The sequence below is a fragment of the Cryptomeria japonica genome, chromosome 7 (genome assembly GCF_030272615.1).
Source record: "Cryptomeria japonica chromosome 7, Sugi_1.0, whole genome shotgun sequence".
Taxonomy (NCBI): Eukaryota; Viridiplantae; Streptophyta; class Pinopsida; order Cupressales; family Cupressaceae; genus Cryptomeria; species Cryptomeria japonica.
In genome coordinates this window covers 603493278-603507638 of record NC_081411.1, presented here as the reverse complement: position 1 = coordinate 603507638, position 14361 = coordinate 603493278, and the positions used below count along the sequence as shown (strand labels likewise).

Here is a 14361-nt window from a genome sequence, read left to right as displayed (position 1 = left end):
AAAAACCTAATTACATCATGAATTTACAATTCAAATCATAAGAGATCATCACAGATCGTTATACAAATCATTACAACAAATTACAATGCAATATCAACCATTGGTTGATCATAACCCATCATGGAAATCCGATCTGTATCCTCAAAGCACACTATTAAGTGTTTTGTTGATTCCCAAGAAATTCTTCCTTGAATCACACCAAAACAACAATTAAATACTTCACACAAGTTGTGTCATGTTACCAACTTCATGTAGACTCATCGTCGATCACCGTCATAATAGAAATCATTACCACTTGAGTGAATTCATCATCGGTCCTAAAACCCTAGCACAACTCTATCAGAAATTCAAAACATGTTTTTCGGTAATCAACATAGGATGCGGTTCCGGTCACATACACAAATCCATCATAAAATCTTATGTCTCGAACCACAAGTCTCCAACCATCACCGATTTATCGATTCCATCAAAATCTTTTATTTTACTAGTTGAAGTCCTAATTCTTAGTCCTACCAGTAAACGCTGTCATACTTACAAATTCTAAATCCGGTAGACCAAATTACTTATCCAACAAGTCAGACATCAAAGTTCATTTGTAACCATCATCAAACATTAATTGACATAGGTTGCCATCAATGACAACACAAATAACTGATCATGTCATCATCATTCTTCTACCGATACAGTCAACAAATCATCTGCATCAGTTATGTCAATCATGCCAACAATATCCCCCTTTAGCATTGATGGCAACACCAATCAGTCATACAATCAATATACAATCATATATGCCAATCATCTGCATCTTAGCACATTAACTGTCGGTCTCTACATTTGTCGGTCTTCACTGTCATTTCTTCTCTTCAAGCCTGATCACCAGATTTCTTTTTCTTCTCCCATAAGTGATTAGATGATTTCTTTTTCTTCTCACCCTTTGACAACAATGCCAAAGTTAAAAATGCATCAATTGACTTCAATCTGATTAGAACTGTAAATCATATCATACTGCATTAGAGCGCCCCCCCTACGGAATAACTCACATCTTCATTAATCCTTAATGAAAAATAAACATGAAATCCACAAGATTGATGCAATTCCAACATCTTAGTTCTTCTGGTGTAGGGGTCTAACCCCTAATTTACTTCTGTGAAACTCAAAAGCAGTCCTTGGCAATGGTTTAGTAAAGATATCAGCTAAGTGATCTTTACTCTTCACATACTCCATCTTTACCTGCTTCTCCTGAACTCTTTCCCTTAAGAAATGATACTTCAACTCTATATGCTTGGTTCTTACATGAAGTACAAGATTCTTGGAAATATTTATTGCACTCGTATTGTCACAATAGATAGTCAGTGGTTCAGACATATCTATCTTGAATCCTTCTAGCACATATCTCATCCATATGTCATGCGTGCAATTCATGGATGCAACAACATGCTCAGCTTCAGCTGTAGATTGAGAAACACAAGTTTGTTTCTTGCTTGTTTATGCTACAAGTCTTCCTCCAAGTAGAAAAGATCCACCGATTGTTCTTTTCCTATAATCCACATTGCCTGCCCAATCTGCATCAGTAAAAACATCTAAAGTGAAATTTCCTTTGCAGGGATACCATAATCCATAGTCTAATGTTCCTTTAAGATATCAAAAAATCCTCTTAATAGCCACCATGTGACTTTCTTTGGGCTCTTTTTGGAATCTTGCAACTAACCCAACAACATGAGAAATGTTCGGTCTACTATGTACAACAGTGTAGTTTACCAGTGATAGACCAGTATTCTTTTTCACTAACATCAGGTGAATCATCTTGCTTTTTCAATTTGCAGCCTATTACCATTGGTGTACCTACCACTTTACAGTCTTCCATGCCAAAACTCTTCAGCACCTCTTTAATATACTTGCTTTGACAGATAAAAATACCACCATCCAGTTGTTGGATCTGTAATCCAATAAAGAACTTTATTTCACCCATCAGAGACATCTTGAATTCCTTTTTCATCTCATCAGCAAAGTCCATACTCATATTATCAGCTCCACCAAATATTATGTCATCTACATATACTTCAGCTATTAGCATCTTGTCTCCATCAGTTTTTAGATAAATATTACTGTCCACACTGGTACGCTGGAATCCAATCTTGATCAAATGTGCATGTAATCTCTCATACCATGCTCTCAGTGCCTGCTTTAGAACATACAAAGCTTTATGCAATTTACATACCATGTCCTTATCATCGGTCAAGGAAAAACCATCCCGTTGTTCAATGTAAACTTTTTCTTCAAGAATTCTATTCAAAAAGGTTAACTTGACATCCATTTGGTAGAATTTGAATCCCTTATATGCAGCAAATGCCAGCAACATCCTTACTCCTTCCAATCTTGCAACCAGTGCAAAACTTTCACCATAGTCTTCACCTTCTTCCTGTGCATATCCTTTGTAGACTAACCTTGCCTTATTTCTTACCACTTTTCCATCTTCATTTAACTTATTCCTGAAGACCCATTTAGTTCCAATCACAATCTTGTCCTCCGGTCTAGGAACAAGTGACCATGTCTAATTTTTCTCTATTTGATCTAATTCCTCATTCATTGTTTTCACCCAGTCATTACCTTTGAGTGCTTCCTTAACTGTCTTAGGTTCCATTGTAGAGATCAAACAAGAATTTTCTCTAATCTTCCTCTTGGTTTGCACACCTACATTCTTATCACCAATTATCTGGTCCTGAGAGTGATTTAATCTCACATATCTAAGTATAGTCTGTGTTAGTTCTACATCTTCCTCATCTGATTCACCAATCGATTCACTACTTTCTTCTTCACTATCCTCACTTATCGGTACTGCATTTGTCGGTTGATCATTATTTTGTGCTCCCGGTTCAAAGGTCACCAATCTTTCTTCATTATCATCTTTTTCAGATTCAGACTTGCTTGATCCTTCAGATTTATTTGACAAATCATCCACCTTCACATTAAAAATTTCAACTATTTTCTTAGTTCTCTTATTATAGCATTTATATGCTTTTCTTTTAGAAGAATAACCAAGAAATAATCCTTCATCAGATTTTGCATCAAACTTTCCAGTGTAGTCATCCTTTTTAATAAAACATTAACTTCCAAAGATTTTGAAATAACTAACACAAGGATTTTTACCATACCATAGCTCATAAGGTGTCTTATTGTTGTCTTTCTTTACAAGTATCTAGTTTAATGTGTAGACTGCAGTACTTACTGCTTCTCTCCAAAATATATTAGGCATATTACCTTGTAATAACATTGTTCTACCAGCATCAACAATTGTTTTGCTCATCCTTTTTTCTACACCATTTTGTTGTGGTGTCCTTGGAGCAAAAATGTGTCTCTTGATATCCCGTTCATCACAATACTTGACAAACTCATCAGATGTGAATTCTCCTCCTCGATCAGATCTTAAGCATTTTAAGTTTTTACCTGTCTCATTCTCAACTAGATCTTTAAATGTTTTAAATTTACTAAAGGCTTCAGATTTCTCCTTTAGGAATGTAACCCATATAATCTTAGAATAGTCATCGGTAAAAAGCATGAAATATCTATGACCAAAATAACTTTTTGTTCTCATAGGACCATAGAGATCAGTATGAACCAAATCCAAAATATTTTCAAATATACACTTCTTTCTCTTAAATAAAATAGAGGTCATCTTTCCAATTTGATAGTCTTTACACATCACATTATTCGGTTTAACAATTTATGGTAATCCTCTCACAACACTAGACTTGCTTACCTTCACCAAGTTATCAAAATTCATATGACAACATCTCTTGTGCCATAACCAACTATCTTCCATCTTTGCAACTAGACAACTATTGACATTAGCATTTAAATGAAATAAGTTACCTCTTATTTGTTTTCTGGTAGCAATCAATTCACCATTTCCTCCAAGGATTCTGCAGATTCCACAATTAAACTCAAGCAAATAAAATTTATCATTGAGTTGTCCAACATTTATTAGATTATGTTTCAGACCATCAACCCAAAATACATCATAAGTATTATTCTTCCCATTCAAAGAAATAGAACCTTTACCTTTCACCATGCAGGGAGAGTCATTTCCAAATCTAACAACACCTCCATCAAATTCATTAAGAGTTAGAAACTTACTCTTATCTCTGGTTATATGGTGTGAACAACCATTGTCTATAATCCATTCATTACGGTTTTCTACATGAGAAACCAATGACTTCTCATCAGACAATTCCTCCTTTACAGTTGCAAACACAATCTCTTCATTGTCATTTTCATCTTCAGATTTATTCATCGGTCCAACCTTCATCCACTGCAACATAATAGTGTTTTCTGCCTTTCCCTTTGAATCTCTTGAACTTATCTTTCTTATCTGTGTTGGGGTAGTTAGCAACAATATGACCAATATTAATACAAGAGAAACACTTTAAAGGTAGCTTTCTTTTATACTTACCAGTGCCTCTTGGAAATCTCTTGGCTAGCAGTGCTTCAAGTTCCATTACTTGATCTTCATTGTCTTCACTTTCCCGGTTACCTCCATGACTAGATCTGCACTCATAACTTTGACATACATTCTTTCCTTTTCTAGTAGATGAACTAGTAACAAAAGCTTTAAAAGAAAATTCAGTAGATTTTGCTACACTATTGTCAAAACTATTTAACTCAAAGGCTTTAAGCTTACCAATCAAAGAGTCAATAGTTACCTTATCCTTTGAAATGGATCTTAGTTCTTGGATTGCCGATACTCTAATAGCATACTGAGGTTGAAGATTTCTGAGAATTTTACTTACCACAACATCATCATCAATTTTACCACCAACACCTTTTATACTACCAACAACTTCTTTAATTCTCTAACCATACTGTGCAATGTTTTCCCCTTCTTGCATTTTCATACCATCAAATTTTCCTCTCAAGCTTTCCTCTTTTGCTCTTTGTACATGCTCATCTCCTCCATGAATTGTTTCTAATTTTTCCCAAACCTCATGTGCAGTTTCCAATCCTTGAACATCAATATATTTAGAATTAGATAAAGTACTTACAATAGCTTCAAGGGCTTGCATGTTCTCCTGCTAATCTTTAAGTTCATCTGGTGTCAAGGGAGCAGTAGTAGGAGCCACATATGTTGTTTCAATATGTTTCTAATATTGAGTACCAATATGTTTCAATATGTTTCAATATGTTGAGCCACAGTAGTAGTAGATATATCTTCATTTTGTCTTTCCAGATCTTATAATTATCCTTGTTGAATTTCAGACCCTATTTTTTCATCATTTTGTCTTCCTCAGAATCTTTTCCTCAAGCGGTTAAGCTTTTTTGCACATAGAGGACCACAACTCTAATACCAATTGTTAATCCTATAAGGATCTGGTTAATACTGAGAGGGGGGGTGAGTCAGTATTAACACAATTCAAAACTTCAAATCAAAATATCATTTACAACAGACCTTAAATCAATGAATCTATCCCTTTAGCAGATCTCATACAATTGTTACCCAATTATGCAATCTTATTAATCAGAGTATTCACCAACTAGATATCTGATCAATACATACTCATACTCACTTATTATCAGATCAGAATACTTCATCTATCAATTCATTAACATTACCAGTAACCACTTATAGATCTCTGATAAACAACAGTAAACTTATCATAACCGGTAATAAAAAATAATGCATGAAAACATAAACACTATGAAAAGGCATTCCACACATGAACACCAAGATTTTTTACATGGAAACCCAAATGGGAAAAAACCACGATGGTGATTGGTACCCACAATAATTTGTACTCTTTCGAAGTACGCCCTGTTAGGAGCTTACAATATGCCCGATTAGGAGCAGACCCCGTTAGGAGTCACCCGGTTAAGGGATTTGCCTATCACTCCAGCTAGGAGCTTAATGATCTGTTAGGATCAACCTGGTTAGAGGATTTAAACACTCTTTTGTGAGCTGCTCTATTAGAGGACTTGGATGTAAAATGCCTGTTAGGACCTACCCGGTTAAGGGATTTATGCTGTTGTAATTGTTAGAGAATAACAGTGAAAAATGATCCGTTAATTTGCACTTTTAGCTTGCTACATCAGATCCAGTTATGCTTCACAGTTTGCAACACTCAGGCAGATCTCTATCTTCTTTGGGATGACTTAACTCATTCTCCAAATGCCACCAACGCATGAAACATCAGTTGTGTTGCCCTAAATCGCCATCTCAACTAGGTTGGCCACAAAACCCTAATTACATCATGAATTTACAATTCAAATCATAAGAGATCATCACAAATAATTATATAGATCATTACAACAAATTACAATGCAATATTAATCATTGGTTGATCATAACCCATCACGAAAATCTGATCTGTATCCTCAAAAGACTAAACTAAGCGTTTCGTTGATTCCCAAGAAATTCTTCCTTGAATCATGCCAAAATAACAATTAAATCTTTCACGTGGGTTATTTCATGTTACCAACTTCATGTAGACTCACCGTCGATCACTATCATAACAGAAATCATTACCGGTTGAGTGAATTCATCACCGGTCCTAAAACCCTAGCACAACTCCATCAGAAATTCAAAACATGCTTTCCGATAATCAACATAGGATGTGGTTCCGATCACATACACAAATCCATCCTAAAAGCTTATGTCTCGAACCACAAGTCTCCAACCATCACCGATTTACTGATTCCATCAAAATATTTTCTTTTACCAGTTGAAGTCCTAATTCTTAGTCCTGCTGGTAAATGTTGTCTTACTTACAAATTCTAAATCCAGTAGACCAAATTACTCATCCAACAAGTCAGACATCAAAGTTCATCTGTAACCACCATCAAACATTAATTGACATAGGTTGCCATCAATGACAGCACAAATAACTGATCATGTCATCATCATTCTTCTACTGATACAGTCAACAACTCATCTGCATCAGTTATGCCAATCATGCCAATATTAATATCCCAAAAATGAGGGTGCAATATATTGTCTATCAGTGAAAATATGGGGGTTTTTAATTTTGGCTCTAAAAAAATACAATATTGGTGAAAATAGTGGGGCTTTTAATTGAGGCTGTGTATTGGGAGGGGTGACAAAAAAGTGTTTAGGGCAATATTTTTTTTAAAATAGGGGGATTCTTTAGTATTCCATGAATGTGTGTGCTATAACCCAAGTTCACATGTGAAGCCCTCAAGCTTCTTATAAATCCACATCTTATATAGTCAAAGTAGTTGATATCTTGGTTTGATATAGAAGGAAATAATCTCAATTTTCATTCTATTACAAAGGAAACCTCATTTTCAATGCAAGATAGAATGTTAAAAAGTATTGCATAAATTGAGGATGACGAGCAAGGCAACTATGATAAACCTTATTGGACAATAATAAAAGATACCTTATCTTTCATAAAGGTGGACAATATTTGTTACACAACTTGCCCCTTGAAGATTGGAAGTAGGATATGCAAAAAGAAGGTCAACGGTAATGGAAATGGTAATTGGTAATGTGGAAGATGCGATAAGAATATTCTAGAATGTGATTATAGATATATGCTTCAATGCAAAGTGCAAGACCATGCTAGTTTCACTTGGGTTACAACTTTTGAAGAAGTAGTAGAAGAAATTAGGGGTATTACAATAAAATAATTAAACAAATTGAAGCATGAACTACTAGATGATGTCAAGTTTGGAGAAATTATACAAAAGGTCCTTTTCAACAAATACATTTTTAAACTTCAAGTAAAAAAAGAGATCTATAATGATGAACAAAGGATTAAGTGCACTATCATCAAAATATAAAAAAAATGAGTATTCAGCTGAAAGCAGGGCCTTATTAGATTCAATAGCTAAGTTCTAGGTTTTATTACATTAAATTTCTTCAATGTATATCTTGCTAACCAGGTTTTTAAACATTCAAATTAACTCATTGCATATGTCTAATTTAGTTGATTTGATTTCTTCACAATTGATCAATGCAATAGACCTCTTATATTACTTGTTTTTAATAGTAAATCTAATGATTTATTCAAATATATGAGTGGTTAATATCACATAAGCTATATAACTATTCCACCCTTTTAAACAATTTACAATGCCAAAATTTTCCTTTTATGGTGTGACTTCCATAATTGTAATTGATGTTTGTTCTTCAACATGTCTAATTTTCAAATTTAAAATTTATTCATGTCAAATTTTTGTATGTATTAACTTATTTTTTACTATCCTATAATCTCATCTTGCCCTTGAGGGATCTTGATAATAAAAAAGTGCTAGATACAAAGGAAGCCAAGTCTATTTAATTTAATAACTTTATATTTTATGTATACATCATCAAATTTATTATATTACAAATTTTATATTGTTCTTTGATAGTAATCTAAATTAACTTCTATTATGTTACATCGTGGAGGTTGAGAAATACTAGAGTTGTTGCTGTGAATACCTCCGCAACCTAAGGTTCCTTTGAGGGTAGTTTTCGGTGTTGGAAATCTTCCTCCCAGGGGTGTAAAGAGTTGGGTCTCTACGGTGAAGGGGAGATTTGATTGATATGAGGCATTTCTCCAAACATAGTTGGCATGGTGCCCCTGGGAGTTATCATGATTGCAAGGGTTTTGTTGTATTTTTTGATGGTGATAGTGAGCGGCATGAACATGAGGGTCGATCTCAGTTTGGATCCATAGTAGGTGCTAGGTATGGTGTTTTTTTGGATCAGAGAAATTTTCATTCAATGACTAATGGAGATTCGATGCCTCATGGGTTGGAGAAATTGGGTCCCTCTACTATGAATTTGGCACTGGCATCAAAGCTAGTTATTGTTAATCTAATAGAGGAGATAGAGAAGGAAGTGGATCATATTGAGAGAGTTTTTGTTGACTTAGGGCTTATTCAACATTTCATAAGACTTTGGATGAGTCTTGGTGATCTCCATAAGTGGATCTATATTCATTGGGAACCCATTGTAGATGACTGTGTGCAGATTTACCCACATGCCCGAGGGTTTTTTGTTGTTGTTTTCCAAAGCGAGGTGGATAGGAACAAAGTCCTGGGTTGCAATTAATGGTGCTAGGAGGATAGTAATCCACTGATGTTGAAACCCCGACATTCGACTTTCAATCCACTATCTATATCCTTTGATCATACCCCTATTTGGATCCAGCTTCCAAATATTCTAATGCAATTCTGGTTTGACTGTTATTTTGAAGCTGTTGGGAACTCTTTAGGTAAGTTTTTAATGACCAATGAAGGTTCTTTAAATTTGTTGCACACTAGTTTTGCTCAATTATTGTTTGAGATTGATGTATCTAAGGAACTTCCTTTAGATATTTCTATTACTACCTCAAAAGGCAATTGGATTCAGCCTATGAACTATGAGGGGGTTACCTTTAGGTGCAAGAGATGTTTTAAGACTGGACATAATGTTGAGTCATGTGATAGGTGTAGGGTGGAGCAACCAAAGCCTTGGTGGAAAGAGGTTACCCATCAATTTTATATGGTGGATAAGAAGGAGGAGAATCTGATAACCCATCAGGGTCTGGGGGGTTTGATCAAAGATGCAAATGAAAAGGAACTATAAGTTGATTTCAGTTTAGATCCAACAAACATTGAGCATGGTTTGGTAGGAGGATAGGACGTTGTGGTGAAGGGTGGTTCTCATCTGGGTTGTAGTTCTAATCTAGACAATAGAGAGGTTGTTGTGAATATGAGGGCTTGTTCTGGCTCCCTAGGGGGAGGTGATATAGTGAAGATTGATGGGCATCAATCTAAGTAGCAGTGTCGAGTTAATAGGGGGATGGATGGTGTGTGGGCTTCAAATCTAAAGCTATTGGAGAATGCTAGATCAGATGGATGGATAGAGGTCAAATGAAAAAAGGATAAGAGGGGAAAGGGGGAGAGTATCTATATTATCTCTTCTGTGCATGATGGTGGAGATGTTTCTGGGGAGGTGACTCCCTAGTTGTAGCCCCACCTGGTTCGGGCTAGTTCAAATCCTATTTTGAAATAAACTACTCATTATTACCGACCAAAAAATAAATCTAAATTTTCTATTTTGAATCTTCCTTTTCCAGTTTTCTTGTATGCAAAATTTAGTTGCTATCAAATATAAATAGGTTTACCATTCTTACACTTTAATTTTCCAAGTCCAAACTTCTTGGCTATAATAATTCTCTAAAAATAATACATTTAATTTATGCCAAATATAATTTTTGTTATAGCTATGGTGTGCCCAATATTAAATTTTGAATCAGAAGAGAAAAGGAGAGAATATCAATGACAATACCAAAGATAATATTGAAGGGAGTATTGAAGATGACCGTGGGAACAAATGACTTGAGTTGAAAGGGAAGAATGAAGAATAAGAGAAAATGAAGCTCAAAGACAAAGATCACAGGGGCTTCACCCACTAGGCAATATGATATCATGCGTGTTCATATTGGGGGGTTTAATATCCCAAAAATCAAAGCAATATATTGCATATATATTAAGGATGTAGGGGTCTTATAAGTTTCTATCTTGAATACAAATATTCGAAGGGATTTTTTATTCGTCAAATGTCAGAAGTAGGGGTTGGACAAAGGACTTCCACATGTGTCATCAGCGATGGATCGCAGGAGTCAAAAATTCAAAAGCAATAGCTATAACAATATTTTATTGATGGTGATCCCTTCTAATGTGTGCCTCCACATATACATCGTCAAGTTAGTAAGATGAGATTTGAACTTTTCCAGAACTTAGAATTTCACCAGCAAGTTTCATTTTGTTGAGTATATTTCACTCAGAAGTAGGGGCAAAAATTGAGAACAATTTGAACATAGCCCCAAATTGGTGCCAAGAAGGAAAAGTTGGATGCAATAAATGCATATTTGAATTTAGACAATATTCATTTTAAATCAAACAATGCTAATTTAGAAGGCAAGAAGTAAACCTCATAGAAACCTACAACTTCAAGCCCTTCTCAAGATTTACAATCAAAGAGGACCGAGGAACAATACCTAATCAGGTATTTAGAAAAAATCTTGTCCCCTCCATTTAACTATTAATCTCATTCATCTGTTTTAACTTAATAATGTCAACCATGAAAAACACTATTACATCTATGAAAATAATTAGTAAACTAGGGTGAAGAAAATGTGAAGAACTATCATTTGATCTGTAACCAAGAGATAGTGAATATTGATTACAGTTTACAATATCTAACAATAACAATAGAAAAACACTAGAAAAAATGCCCATGAGCGAGCATGGAGATCTCAAATAGAGAAAAAGAAACGGTCATAACAACATAATATACTAGAAAACTATAAAGTATTTTTTACATAAGTATTGCCATAAGGGGGTAGCTCCCATATGTTCAAAAATAGGAAAAAAGTACATAGATATTAAGAGGGGAGACACCACAAGGACATGTGGGATCATTGATAAAAGGAGGCACACATGGGTGATTAGTGATATAGATAACCAATCCCTTTTCCAATCACTTTCAACCTTTCTACGATCTCTGTAGGGAATAGATCACCATTAGCATTCATGAAGGCCTTAATCTCATCCAAGTTGTATTTCTGTCCTACCCCAACTTTGAATAACTTCCATGCTTTAGCCAATTTGGTCTTTTTGCCTTCTTCATTAAGATAAAAAAAGCCAAGAATGATCTTTGACCGTGGTCCAATCTCAATGGTCTCCAGGGTAGTCTTCACACCTTGAGCATTCTCCTCCTTCACTCTATGATGCACAATACCATAGGTATGAAGGGCATATCCCAAAATCTAGATGATGGAGGAGAACAAGTTCTCATAAAAAAATCCATCATGTACATGCCCATTAGCCCATAAATATGTCCCTAAGATGTTTATGACAAACATCTTCTCCTCATCATTCCCTTTGTTGAATAGGCAGACAATCTGCTCCTCTAGAAATTATCTAAGATTGTTCGTGCATACACATAAACAATTAACACCAAAGGAATTCATCATTTTCTATACACAGTCTTGATGAAGGAATCATTGTTTTATAGCCTTCACAACCTTGATACCGTAACGATATCTAAACAAATCTCAAAATAAATCTTCTTGGGATTTGTTTATGAAATTATTACTAAAATATTTAGTTTGTTGTAGACCGTCATTGTTTTGTTGAAAAGGATAAGACCCTTTCATCCATCTACCACCTATTAGGCTCAAACCTGCATTTTGTACCTTTGACTGCAAAAATAGACACGATTGGATAATTCAATCAATTACTTTTCAGTTCTGGCATAAAATTAACTAATCGAGCTCTAATGTAATGTTTGTTTTATCCTTTTAGTGGCCTCACAGATGGCATACTCTACCGCCAAAATAGAAATTTGCAATCTTACGAAATGCAATTGTATTTCCATGTGAAGCCATGCCATTCTTTCCAAGTAACAAATGTTGATTTACACTAATCTGAAACTAAAAGATCTCATAAATCATGCCTCGGTAACCAGAATTGGAATAACAAGGAAAAGAAACAATTCCTCAGGGCAACTGCCAAGGAAAACAAACACCTTCATTGACTCTTAATTTTCCCATTTCCAAATTAACCCCTTCATTTGTAAATTTGACTTTCTTTTTTCATTTAGTTATGGATGCACGAAGATGAAAATACACATCATTTCATAGCATTATTATAACCAGACTTCTAAATTTTTTGTTATAATTTTATCCATTACTTAACCAATTGATAGGTACATGTGGAAAATAATGCAGATGGGTCCAATTGTAGATATGGAATATATAATTGTTACTAGTGAAGAAAATTATATTGTTGGCACGGTCATTTGTTGAAAAGGTTGTACACTTTCTGATATCCATCATGAAATTGTGGATGATGAACTCATTGAATATCCTTTTGATTTTATTAGTGGGCTTGGGTATACTTTAAATATAAAGCAAGAACTAAAAATGAAAGCTACAACAACACTTATAGCCAATAAGAGGAAACATGACACAATTTATGTTGGTACGCTTGAGCCATATATAGTGGAAAGTACACCAAACCATCAACACAATAGAGAGAGTGTGGAGGTAGGTATGCATAAACAACCAAGAGTTGGAGATGGGTCTGAGTCAATGGAACAAACCATAGTTGTTGATCCTGATTTATTGGAATCTTGGAATAAAAAAGTGAATAGTTCAATGGAAGAATTTGTCAATGAGAAACTTACTCTCAAAGTATATTCAGAAAGGGATAACCTAAAATAAAGATCCATTGTGAAAGTTGTGGCATTGATTATGGGATAAGGGAAGTATCCATGGAAACATGAACAATTCGTAACCTTATAAACAATCATATGAAAACAATGTACCATCAATCTCACATTTTATTGAAGGGAAATGTTGAAAATGATTCAAGTAGCATAGAAAAGCAGACAACAATGGTTAGAGATCAATTTGAGATTGATCAAGCAATTAAACTTCTATATGACTTCAACAAGACACAAGAGCCTAATTTGTTCAAGGTGGTGGAAGAAACACTTGTAGGCTATGAGGACAAGAAAAAAGTAAGAGTGGAATGTACACGATGCAATAAATGGTTTTGTTTGGTGCCAGCAAGTGGTAATATTGTCAATTATCTAAATGAACACATGAAATCAAAGAAGCACACCACTACTACAGATGAGGATTCACATGATACAATTTTTTAAAGGAGTGGTATAGCCAGGAGACCCAAGAATCCTACCAATGATAAGTCTCAACAAAGTTTGACTAGGTTCTTGGTCCCATCATCACCATCTATATTACATAGGGGTTCCAAAAGTGCAAATCCTTCTACTTTAGGTGTGTTAACTACCCAAGTTCAAATTTATTTTGAATATGATTTGTTGTAATTTGTACGATTTTTTTTATCATCTTATTAAAGGTCATTCATCACCATTGATGCTGCAATGTTGGGGGTATTGGTATTCTCATATCAATAAAAATGGAGAGAGATTAAACACAAACATCCTAATGAATGATTAAAGGGGTGGAAAATTATGGGTCATAGAGAAGCATACCAAGATAATGCTATGTTATGAGGCTAATGAATATTGTATTGATGGCACATATAGGCATATTCATTGTAAGAGGGATTCTGAGATAGGGATCACATTTGAATCATTGACATGCAACTTTTGTAAGATGATTCCAGAATATGATGACTTTAGGATACATTTATATCGTGAATCAAAATGTGCTAATAAAATACATGGGAGGGATATAGGGAGAGGGAGAAGACTAGACTATTTGACTCAAAATGAACTCAAAATAGCTGATAGGGTTTCAAATGCTATCGAAAGATCAACAATGTGAGCTCTTTGGTAGGAAAAGACAAAGGTTTCTATACTCTCCATTAGAATGAGATCCCTAA

At 34.7% G+C, this 14361-nt stretch overlaps 1 pseudogene; it reads left to right on the top strand.

Moving 5' to 3' along the window:
* The window catches only part of LOC131043316 (replication protein A 70 kDa DNA-binding subunit A-like), a 43598-nt pseudogene extending 32609 nt beyond the window's left edge, over nucleotides 1-10989 (top strand).
* Nucleotides 10990-14361: the final 3372 nt, after the last annotated feature.